Source organism: Adiantum capillus-veneris, chromosome 5 (genome assembly GCF_014529385.1).
Source record: "Adiantum capillus-veneris isolate H3 chromosome 5, ASM1452938v2, whole genome shotgun sequence".
NCBI classification, from domain to species: Eukaryota; Viridiplantae; Streptophyta; class Polypodiopsida; order Polypodiales; family Pteridaceae; genus Adiantum; species Adiantum capillus-veneris.
In genome coordinates this window covers 162042196-162054989 of record NC_140935.1, presented here as the reverse complement: position 1 = coordinate 162054989, position 12794 = coordinate 162042196, and positions in this window count along the sequence as shown.

Genomic DNA, 12794 nt, shown 5'->3' with positions numbered 1-12794 from the left:
ATCATGTACTAGAGATAGTAATGTGAGCTCACAGGATATTTATGACACTTTGTTGCCTCTTTTCAGTGGTGGAAGTTCGAATGTAAATTCCAATGAGGCAAATGTACAGCCTATGGGGTTTTCCGAAAATGTTACAAATGAGCCTATTACTGATGCAGATGTACATGATGTACTTGATGAGGAAAGGGTTGAAAATGAGCAGGCTAGAGGTATGCCAAAATGGCTGGTGCATACATTGCTTGACAGTAAATTGGATGCACCTTTGTCTAGTCGTACTTGTTCAGACTCTCGCCATGCATCTTATGCATCAAATTGTTATGCTTTGACTGTGTCTAGCTTACATGATGTCGAGGAACCTCTATCTTTTGATGAAGCACATAATTCAAAAAATTGAATGGTTGCCATGCAATCAGAATATGATGCACTTATAGAAAATAACAAATGGACTTTATGTGGTTTGCCTTCTGGCAAAAAGTCCATTGGTACCAAGTGGGTTTACAAGTTGAAAAGCAAGCCGGATCGTGAGATCGATCACCATAAGGCTCGACTTGTTGCAAAGGGTTATGCACATCAAAAATGAATAGATTATGAAGAGACTTTTGCTCCCAGTTGTCATATGACTACTGTGCGTTTTCTATGTGCATTGGCAGCTCATTTTGGTTGGGATGTATATCAATCAGACATTGTTACTGCTTTCTTAAATGGTGACATATTTGAGGAAGCTTATGTAACGCAGCCTCGCAGTTTTGTCAAGAAAGGATAAGAGACAAAGTGTGCAGATGTAAGAAGTCTTTGTATGGGTTGAAGTAATATTCTCGTGCTTGGTATGAGAAATTTGACACTCATTTGGTCAAACGAGGTTTTTGTAACAGTCCAACAGAAAGCACATTGTATGTGAAGCGTGAGGTTGATGTACTTCTCATTGTGGTTCTTTATGTAGATGATTTGCTGATCACTAGACCAAATGAGAGACATATTGCTGAATTTAAGGCTGATTTGAATGCTACTTTCAAGATGAAAGATTTAAGGCTGTTGCATCATTACTTGGGTATAGAGTTTAAGCAGTGTGATGGTGGTATTGCCTTGTGTCAGAAGAGTTACATAGAGACATTGCTATGTAAGTTTGGACTTGAGGATTGCAAACCTATTCCCACTCCCATGGAAATAGGTTTGAAATTGAGTCTTCATGACGTTGGTGATCTTGCTGATTTCACTCTTTACCAAACTGTTGTTGGATGCCTCATTTATGTATGCAACACGAGGTCGCATATTCAGTTTGCAGTCTCACAGGTCTACAGATTTTTGCATAGCCCAGGGTCTAAGCATTGGCACGCTGTTAAGAGGATTTTTTGCTACCTTAGTGGCACTTTACATCTTGGCTTGTTTTATCCCAAGGGGGGGATTTTTCACTACCTTAGTGGCACTTTACATCTTGGCTTGTTTTATCCCAAGGGGGGGATCATTGCCGCCAGACTTACATGCTTTTTCGGACTCAGATTGGGCTGGTTGTTTTGACACGCAAGCGTCCACAAGTGGTTTTTGTTTCATGTTTGGCAGTTCATGTATATCATGGTTGAGCAAGAAGCAACCCATTTGTAGCAGTAAGCACAACCTTTCCAACCCCCTGAACAGGATAAGAGGCATTGTTGGCACAAGTAATTGAATTCCCATGAGGGACAGACTCGAGAGAGGTGAATAATTCACGATGTGAGGTAATGTGCTTTGTAGCACCACTGTCGAAATACCACACATGTGAATCTGCAACAACTGACATGCATGCATCATGAACAACAGGATTGTAAGTGCACTCTACACTAAAAGCCCATTCTGCATCAACATCAACATCACACTCTCCTTTCACAAAAAGCTCAACAATGGCTGCATTTGTAGTGGAACCAGCATTTGCAGTAGAACCACCCTCTTTCTGCTTAGCCTCTTTGGCCTTCAACTTAGGACACTGCTTGATCAAGTGATCATTAGCTTTACAATAATGGCAACGCATCTTCTTTTTTCCCTTATCACCAGATTTTCCAAACGAATTGCTACCAGAGAAGCATTAGGAACAAACGTTTTGCCACTCGCAACAGAACCATAAGAAGTGGTTGCATTGCTGTTACCACCCTTTCTTTGAGAAACAATAAAAGCCTGTTCAATCGCATGCTGTCAAGTCCTTTTTTTTCTGGAAAGTGACTCTTACAATAGCAATGTGCATAATGCATCAAACTTGACAAGTGAAGGATTTCCTTGGGTCATAAGTCTCTAAGTACTAGCAAAAGTCAGGTAAGAATCTGGTAAGGCACCAAGAACAATCTGCACAAGGGAACTGTCTGAAATGACTTCACCTGCAGAAATAAGTTGCTCATTGATATCCTTGACACAAGCAAGGAAAGTTTCCATATCATCTTCCTCATGCATAATCTTCGATTCCAACTCTTGACGCAACAAAGCAATTTTAGCCTCATTGCAGCTTGCATAAAGACCTGCTAGAATATCCCTAGCCTGTTTTGCAGATTTCGCTGAACGAATGTGAGGAGTGATGGTGTGCTTCAGAGACAACACAATCAATGCATGAGCCTGTGCATCCTTTACATCCCAACGAGCTTGTTCTGTCGTAGGCAAAACAACTCTAATAGCAACAATCCTTGCAGCAAGACCTGTAACATCCTCAACATCGCCTACATCCTCAGAACCAGGACGTACATCAATGCCTTGCACAATATTCTAGACGCCCTTTGACACAAGAACATGTTGCATCATGTAAGCCCACATAGGGTAATTGTCCCCATCCAATCTGTCCTCAACAGCACACATCTTGAACACATCTGAGTTGTTGTCAGCCATGGAAAATGCCTGCACCTGATGTGAAAACTGTCCGAAATGATTAGAAATTGAGTGAGACTAGCACATGCTATATAGCACAACCCGCAGCAGACTGTATGGGACCTGTTATGCAGTAATTGGTGCTGACAAAAATTCTGCACAAAATGATGAAATTGCCTGTGCAGACCTGGCTGTAGTGGAAACGGAGGTCGAATTAGAAATCTGAGCATAGTATGCTCTACAAGCATAGTATGCTCTCCCGAACGCTCGCCAAAGCTCACCGAAATCGGAGAAAGTGAGCAGGCGCGTGCTAGAGATGCTTGCGACTAAGTCCAGAAGGATGCAACCTGCTCTGATACCAATTGTTGGAATTAGAATTGCAGGAAAACACACACAACTTGAAGAAGACGAAGAAAGCTCAAGGTACACAATAGAGAGTGTATTACTTAGTGGCCAATGGAAAGATGGATAGCCCTAGAGTGATGGGCGTATATACGATGCACGGGGGGAAAAACCTCCTAAAGAGGGAAAAAATGCCTGGGTGGTCCTAGTGCGTTCACACGCATCACTACCACATTTATATGGTAACACATGCCTGCGTGGACTTCTACGTTGTTGATCCCCTCACCTCCCCCTCTTAATTGCCTCGTGTTACTCTATGTTGGGGGTGTGCAAGGTTTTTGAAGTTATTGAAGAGTGTTGTGTTCGTAATTTCATCAATTGGATCGATGAAATTACGAACACAACACCCTTCAAGGTTTTTGAAGTTATTGAAGGGTGTTGTGTTCATAATTTCATCAATTGGATTGGATTGATTACAAGATATGCCCTCATGTACATGGCTAGGAAGCTTTGGGTTGTTTTTAGTGATTGTAAGAGAGAAGTAAAAGTTTTGAATTAAATGTCAAATACGCAATACAAGGTACCCTTAGGAGAGAAGAGGGGGGGGGGGGGGGGGGTGGGGTGTTAGGAAAGGAAGGGAAACCGCTACAACAGAAGTTAGCAGATATATAGAAGATCATATATAAGAACAAGTATAAAGAGAAAAATAGAGCTAAAAGTTAGAGGTAAGACATAAATTTTAGGAACACCTAACCATGGCAGAAATGGACTCCAAGAATTTGAGTTTCAAACCATCATAACTCTTGGCTATCAAGTGATACCATTAGAAAGGGAAGGGCAAGAACAATATAGGGTACCCTTAGGAAGGGGGGAGGGGGAGACCCCATTAGGAAAGGAAGGGAAACCGCTACAACAAAAGTTAGCAGATATATAGAAGATCATATACAAGAACAAGTACGAAGGAAAAAATAGAGCTAAAACTCAGAGGTAAAGACATATATTTTAGGAGCACCTAACCATGGCAAAGATGGACTCCAAGAATCTGAGCTCCAAACCATCAAAATTCTTGGCCATCAAGTGAAACCATTGTTGCTGCTCGAAATTTCTTTGAATTTCCTTCATATTACATGATGAAGCTTCTTTGACCTCATATTGTAATCTTTTTGCAACTCTAGCTAGGTTAAACTTGATTAAGTGTGTACTTTATTGTTGAAGACTAATGAATTCCTTCACAACCAAATATTCCATAAAGAATTACGTGTGATAATATTCCATGTTAAAATATCTACGTACTTGCATTCCCCCAGAAGAATTTCTTCCAAGTGAAAGGGTAAGGGTTTCATGAGGTTTAGAAGTGGCTTGACATAGAAGCTTCAACAACGGTGTCGTGCAGCTCCGCTTCCATTGAGGGAAAGTGAGCAGAAGGATGCAAATTAAGCTTCTTTGAAGGCTATGTATTTAGTGATCAGTGGTCAGGGCTTGATAACAAGCTAATTTTAAGCTGAAAGTATACCAGATGCGGCTTTAAAGGGCCAAAGGTTGCCTTCTTGTTGATGCTAAAAGAGAGTATTCTTGAAATGCTTATAGCTAGGAGTTTATTGATTACAATTGCAGTATTTGAAGTGCTCGACAGGTCTGTCTTTGCTGCTTGTCAATTGAAGCTACAGATAGGAAGTTATACCAGTTTGAAGTTTTCGGATTGGGCAGCTGTCTGCTGATGAAGGTTCAAAGTTGATATGAATGCATGGGCCTAAAATGCTCACTTTGAGGAGCGCGTTGGTCTTTTCAGATTGTCAATTGGAATTTAGATTGTCAAGATATTGCTAGTTTAAGTTTCACTAGGGGCCAGTTTTGTACCACTTTGGTCGCCTCAGTTAGTTCGTCATCTGGGAGTTTTGAGCTTCAACTAGGTTCTAGAATACGGTAGAATAAGTGCTTGAGGAATATTTTGTTTAGAATTTCATCTCTTGCAGTGCATTGATAACTGGTGCTTCAGTTGAATATATTTCATGGCCATCTAATGAAGACACAAATGATGTGCTTAGCAGTGCCTTGGATGATAAATATGCTAAGTGGATGAAGTTCGAAAATCATTGAAATGCTTGAGGAACATTGATTGGGGGATATGCCAATTAGAAGTGGGCAGGAAGCTATGAACTGGCATCTGTCAAAATACAATCACTTATACTTGCATTTTGAGGGGCATGTGGCACTATCCAAGACACTAAAATGTGTAGCAAAAGTCACAACGATATTGTGAGTCAAGGGCCGCTGAAAACATTGCCTTGGTTACTATGTACACCAAATGTGGTTCCATCACAAAAGCACATTGAGTTCTTGATGAGGTTATGTCTCAATGCCCTGTGAGGCAATGCCTTGGTTAACATGTAAACTAAATGTGGTGGGGTAGTGGCCGCCCAAGAGGAGTTGGCCGCCCAAAAGCACAAGGCCAAGAATGCAAAAATGTTTTAATAAGTGGGAAATAAAAAAAAAGAGGCAAATGGTGGTGAGGTGCAACAAATAGAACGGGGAAAGGGGGAGAAAAGGCTCGCGGGGAGCGCTATGGCGCTCGGATGATACCGCCAAAGAGACGAGTTTTGCTTAGCGGCCCCCGTGGCGCCCCTACTCGGTCCTGTTTCCATCTTTTGCTCTACTGCAGAAGCCGTTTGCCACATCATCAAGGGGCCGTGTCCACTAGCGATATCACTAGTGGTTGGCCATAAATAGTAAGGGGAGTTACCCATGCAAAGGCACGCTCCCATAGCTAGCTCTCATGCAAAAAAGGACCCAAGCTCTCTTTTCTCTCTTTATGCCATAAGCCTTGAGATCTCTCAAGAGGCCGGACCTTCCATAGCCCACTCTTATCCCAAGCTCTCTTCTCTCTTTGTGCCATAAGCCTTGAGATCTCTCGAGAGACCGCGGCCGGACCTTCCATAGACCACTCTTATCCCAAGCTCTCTCCCATGAGAAAATCCTTCAAGCTCTCTCTTTTCTTTGTTAAGTGAATCTTGATAGCTTTGTTATCATTAAGCCTTGTTTATCAATTCTCTCTCTCCCTCTTAATTGGCACTAGAAGCATAGTTTGCAGGACACGAACATAAGGATTAATCTTTCAAAAGATTAAGGAAGTTTTCTTCCTCTCCCAGTGACATTGAAGAACAAGATGAGGAAAAAAAAAAGAGAACTAAAGGAGCAATTGCGCTTGCCGTCATCGGCGCTCTTTTTCTCAATTAAACCTATCTCCACCATCATCATCAGCTTAAGACCTTGTTAATCTTGTTGATAAGGATTGATGCTCTTAACAACCCGCTTTGGTTATTATGGAAGTTGTACTCAAGGTTCATTTATGTTTACGGTGATTGTTGAAGCCTGCATTTGTTGTTCTCTCTCTCACAAACCTCTCACAGCCAAAGGCCCCGTGCCTTCCTGGCTCATGTTTTGAACACAAATCCCTCGACATCTTTGGTGAACCCGACGCGAAACGAGCTGGGGTGGGAGGTGAAGATGGAGATGCCATAACAATTGATACAATTTATTGAAGATTTCAATTCAAATGGATTTAATGGGAATCGAGCAGTTCTAGATGTGCCAAAAATGTTGCAATTACTTCGGGGATGTTTGCAAAAAGTGAAAGCTATGAAGATGAAAAAGCAGATTGATGATGCAATGGAGACGGCATTTGATGCCGTACATAAACAGTGTGGTATTTTTCAAGGATATGATCCAGATGGACTCCTTGCATGCTATAAAGCAAAGATGAAGAGCCGAGGAATTCCAGAAGATCGGATGATTTTGACTTTTGAAGAAGTTGTAACCTCCAAATTTAAAGATAAGGCTCGAGAACTGGCAGAAATATATCCCATAGAGTGAGGCTAAATGTAAATGTTTCAGATAGACTCAATGTAGTACTCAAAGTTACTTTTTAAGAACTCCATCAAGCCCTTGGTACGTACATACAACCCAATGTTTGAGGCACATTTCTTTGTTTCAAGAAACCGCATAGTGAAAGGAGCTTCAATAAGGTCACCTTTATCAAGAGATTGGACGCCTCTTAATACTTTGAGTAGTGATTCTTCTATTGAAGAAGCTGGAAGATTAGCTAAAAATACTTAGGTTTTGATAGAGATAGGAGCTAAAAAGCCTTTGTTGGGAAGGGCCCAAAGGTGATGGTTCACACCAAGGGATTCGATTTCAACTTGTTTGGAAGGTAAGAAAGGAAAAACCCGAGAAACTTTAGGTACCATTTCCATAAGCGAGGTTTTGCTGAGAGAACAAATCTCTTTCTGAAAGGCTTTGACAGCATCAAGGGCCAAGGGGTCCCTGTAGAATAGACCGTTGGATACAGTGTACCGGAATTGAAGGAGCTTAAACAAACCCACGAGTAAGACCACATAATTTACGCAAGTAGTTGGTCAGTTCGGCACCTTCGGAGGAGAATTTGGCTAACTCTCCTTTGTGAGCAAGAGTCAGAGGGGATGTTATTTATGAAATTGAACAAATTTGATACCCCATCTTTAGAGTTGTTGAGAAGTTGGGCTATATGATATGTGTTCTAACATTCAAAATACTACTCAGGATCTATTTTCCACATGCATGGTCAAGTGTGCACCAATTATTTGTCTCACGTACAACTATGCAAATCTTTTTGAGACTATGATGATTTTGGAGTAGTTCAAAATTAGAATAGTTGCATTTAGCCGCATGAAATTGGTGCCAATATGACATCTTTATACCAAATCTTACAAAACAATGATTGTAAAATTGTTCTTTGTGCCAAGAGTGGTTTTTGGCATACATATTTATCTCTGCGAGTCAGTGTTCGGGAAAAATCATTTTCACAAACATACAAAAATCCCTCCAAGATAAATCTGAACCGGTAATTTTACATTACTAGCCAGTGTTCTTGCACTCCCCTCAACCGGCTACTTTGATTTTGCAACCGGCTCAAGGCTAAGCTGAGGCACACTTTTCCCGAACACTGCTGCGAGTATACGCATTTATATTATTGGGTGGGGTTCAAATTCTAGCTCCCTAGACCAAAGAGTCAAAGCAAGTTTGGGAGAAACGGCAATCACTTTTGTAATCACAATGGCATATATATTTATACAATTGCCACACCTAAAGATCACATGGCTAATAGTTACATGCCACTACTTTGTGACTAGTTTTTTCTTTTCCATGCGTTTATCCAAGTTGTGCATTAAACCAATAACCTTAGTGGCTTGCTAAGGCTTAGTTCCAATGCTTTAATTATAAGAACTCTTTACACAAGGTAACATCCAATTGGCCTTGGTTACTATGTACACCAAATGTGGTTCCATTACAAAAGCACATTGAGTTCTTGATGAGGTTGTGTCTCGATGCCATGTGAGGCAATGCCTTGGTTAACATGTAAACTAAATGTGGTGCGGTAGTGGCCGCCCAAGAGGAGTTTTCCGCCCAAAAGCACAAGGCCAAGAATGTAAAAAGGTTTAATAATTGGGAAATAAAGAAAAGGAGGCCAATGGTGGTGAGTTGCAGCAAGCAGTACAGGGAAAGGGGGAGAAAGGGCTCAGAAGGAGCGCTATGGCGCTCGGATGATGCCGCCAAAGAGACGAGTTTTGCTCAGCGGCCCCTGAGGCCCCTATTTGGTCCTATTTTTGCCATGTTTGGCTTTGTTGCAGAAGCTGTTTGTACGTCATAAAGGGGCCATTCCCACTAGCAATATCGCTAACGGTTGGCCATAAATAGTAAGGAGAGTTACCCATGCAAAGGCATGCTCCCATAGCTGACTCTCATGCAAAAAAGGACCCAAGCTCTCTCTTCTCTCTTTATGCCATAAGCCTTGAGATCTCTCGTGAGGCGGACCTTCCTTAACCCCCTCTTATCCCAAGCTCTCTCTTCTCTCTTTATGCCATAAGCCTTGAGATCTCTCGGGAGGCCAGACCTTCCATGCATGGCCCACTCTTTTCCCAAGCTCTCTCTCATGAGAAAATCCTTCAAGCTCTCTCTTTCCTCTTCATACTCAAGCCTTAAACTATCTCCCTCCCACTGTGATAGCAATCTCTCATTCTCTCTCGTAAAACCGAAACTCATTAGCTTGATCATATGATTAACCTATCTTAATCTATATGAAATCACTCTCTATTTGTCTCTCCTTCGTTAAGTGAATCTCAATAGCTTTGTTATCATTAAGCCTTGTTTATCAATTCTCTCTCCCCCTCTTAATCAGCACTAGAAGCATAGTTTGTAGGACACAAATAGAAGGATTATTCTTTCAAAAGATTAAGGAAGTTTTCTTCCTCTCCCATCGACATTGAAGAACACGATGAAGAAAAGTAGAGGAGAATTAAAGGAGAAATTGTGCTCGCTACCATTGTTGGCGCTCTTTTTCTCAATTAAACCTATCTCCATCAGCATAATTTGTTAATGTTGTTGATAAGTATTGATGCTGTTAATGGCCCACTTTGGTTATTATTGAAGTTGTACTCAAGGTTCATTTATGTTTACGGTGTTCGTTAAAGCCTGCATCCATTGTTCTCTCTCTCACACACCTCTCATAGCAGCCTGAGGCCTCGCGCCTTCCTGGCTCATGTTTCAAACACAAATCCCCCAACAATGGTTGGGATTTCTTTGTCGTGGTAGTCTCTTATCTTCTTGGTGATGAGAGTGGGTGAAGGATAGAGGAGGTGTCCATGATTTGCATATTCCTTTTCTCTTTCATCCTAGCACTTTTCCTCTTCTTAAATAATCGGAGGGTTGACCAGTGGTAGGGCTTCCTTTTCCATTGCTTTGTCCTTTTCTACAGCCTTTTGCTTCTTGGCTTCCTATTGTTGGATGATGGGTGGGTTGGTGCTAGATCCTCTGTTCTCTTCACTCCTAGGCTTCTTTGTGGCTCTTGCTTGTTCTTCTTGAAGTCATTTTTTCTCTACTTCCAATTTGCACTTACTTTCTTCATCTGTATTCCTCCTTTCTAGGTCTCTTAGAGCATCATCTGTATTTTTGTGAGCTCTATATTCATGTCGCTTCTTTGTCTCCTATTCTTGCTGACAAAAATCTCTATTAGCCATATTTTCTCTTTCTATTGTGATCATCGACTCACTTTTGGCCTCATAATTCTTGGTGGGTATTTTTGGCATTGCCTTCTTGTGAAAGGAGTTGGTTATGGGCAAAACAATAGTGAGCCATTTATGAATTTGTTAGTGTGTTAATCACAAGAGATTAGGGAGATATTAACACTAATGCAAATTATGAGTACAAGTTGGGCTCAAATGATGGGGCAATACTTTCATACAAAGTGTGTGAATTGGGCTTCTTTTATAGGAGTAGAAAGAGAGCATCTAGTGACATAAGTGATGATGTCAAGTGTAGGCTTCCAAAATAGAGGGGGTTTCCACTAGTTGGTGGTGCGGATGTGTCAAACACCCCAACAAGCCTCCAATGTGTGTCAAAGTAGAACCCAAAAGTACAGAATATCCTTTCCTAGAGTTGTCAACTATGGTGTAGATATCAAGCGTCTATCCCAGAGAATTTAATCAAACAAAACACCTTCCCTACAGAGTAGTAGTCAACGTGAGGTGGTAGTTCTAGATGGTGCTTGCAGAAAACAAAATGTCATATAATCTAATATCTAGCTTTACGCAAATGATTTTCTCATGTTAAACTTATCATTTAATATGGGGAAATAAAAGGGAAACAAGAGCTAGAACATAGATATGAGTTTTTAGGCCAAGCTCAACACGAGGCCTCATAAGGAGTTGGTCTACTGAAGAACAATATTTGCATAATGGAGCTTAGAAGACCTTAGGGTTAGCTTCATTAAAGACCTCCAAGGGTTAGTGTAAAAGTCCTTAGACCTTAGGTTAAGCTAGGTTCATGTTTTAAGTATTAATAATTAAGGTGCTTGACATGCTTGATAGCTAAAGGTCCTTGGCCAAGCTAGCCCTGTGCTTATGGTGTCCAAGTCCAAGTCAAAGTTTAGCACTATAAAGAGGGGGGCAAGCCTACAAGATAGGGGCATGAGAGAGACAGAACCCATGCTCATGCTAAGCATGTACCTACTGACTAAGGTGCTTGAGAAACTTCCCATGCTTGGAGGGTATGGTGCTTGAGAGGATCGAGTCAAAGAGGTGCTACAAAAAGGAGGGGGTGAGCCCCAAAGCTAGGGATATGTTTGACTTAACCTCTCACTCACCCAAAGGGCACCCCTTCCTCAAGGGACACAAGGACACATGTTAGGTTCTCCGTATGCTTAGCCACATGGGATGCTTGAATCCTATTGGATAGGCTAAAGAGGAGTCCAATGAGCATTTAGAATAATTAATTAAAAAAAAAAAGCATTTATCAAGCCCTCTCGCACAAAAGGAAAAGGAGGAAACTTGTTCTAATGCTAGCATGGTTGCTTGATATGCACTATGCATGTGATTGGCTAGGATTGCAGGGATCCAATCAAATGCAAGCTTGAGCTACAATGAGGGGTCGACCAAAGCAAGATGGGGGTGTTCTTGGGGGGTATAGTCTCTCTCTCACACACACACACTCACATGCTCATTCTCACTTGGTGAAAGTGCAAGAACTCCATCTCCTTCTCCAAGCTTGTTGAGAAGTTGAGAGCCTACACCAACACTCTTGGCTATGGAATGCAAATCCAACCAAGAGCCATGCTTCAATGCTTTAACATTATTATGCTATTATGCTATGCTATGCAACAAGAGTGATGATAAGTGAGGAACTATCTCTTTCTCGTATGTTACTTCTTCTTCCTCTTCCCTACCCTCATTCCCTGCTAGCTCTCTCTCAATTTTTGAAGGTGTTTGAGGCGTTGGGACTGAGGCCGGGGATGGTCAATGCTTTTACAAAGGTTATGTTATGCTTGTGATGCATGATGTTTTCCATCTTCATTGCATCGCGTAGGTCTCAAGGAACCCAAAAATTGTATTGTATCTCTCTTCATGGGAAAATCTATAATACAAAAACCTATTGGAGGGGGGACTGTCTCCACATAAATTTGGTCCTCAACTGTTTGCAAGCTCTCTAATTCTCTCTCTTGAAAAAATATTGTTCCCAGCCAAGTGAATTAAGTATAATGGTTTTGTTGCTACCATTGATTAAGTTCGCCCTCTATTTTCTCAAAGTAGTTTCATAAAAATGCTCACTATAGTTCTCTTAATTTCGCTATCCTCAATGTTCATAGGCCATTTCCATTACATTGGTATCATAGCTATTGGTTTCTTTTTTCTTACTTAAGAAGAGAGGTCATTAAGTTGTCCATGAAAGTTTGGACCTGTTCATTGCAATAGGGTAAGTGGGACATGGATCTATTATCTTGGTTGAAAAGGACTTAGTTCGAGGTACACCATTGGGAACTATAGATTTAATAATGGAGTCTCTCAGGGCTTGCCTTTGGATTAACCATTATTGAGCTACTAACAAGCTCAACATGAACCATAATCCATCGAGCAATGTTAGACCCTCTTCACTAGTCTTTGCAAGTTACAGTCTCTAAACCACGTGTGTGGCTACTTGAGAACTAATTTTCAAAGGTAATGAAGAGTAGCGACTAAGGTTTTTGAGGGTACCAAAGCACAAAGTAATTTTATAGATAAGTTTGATTAGCATGGCTAAAAATAATCAAGAGAGTAGAATGAATATTG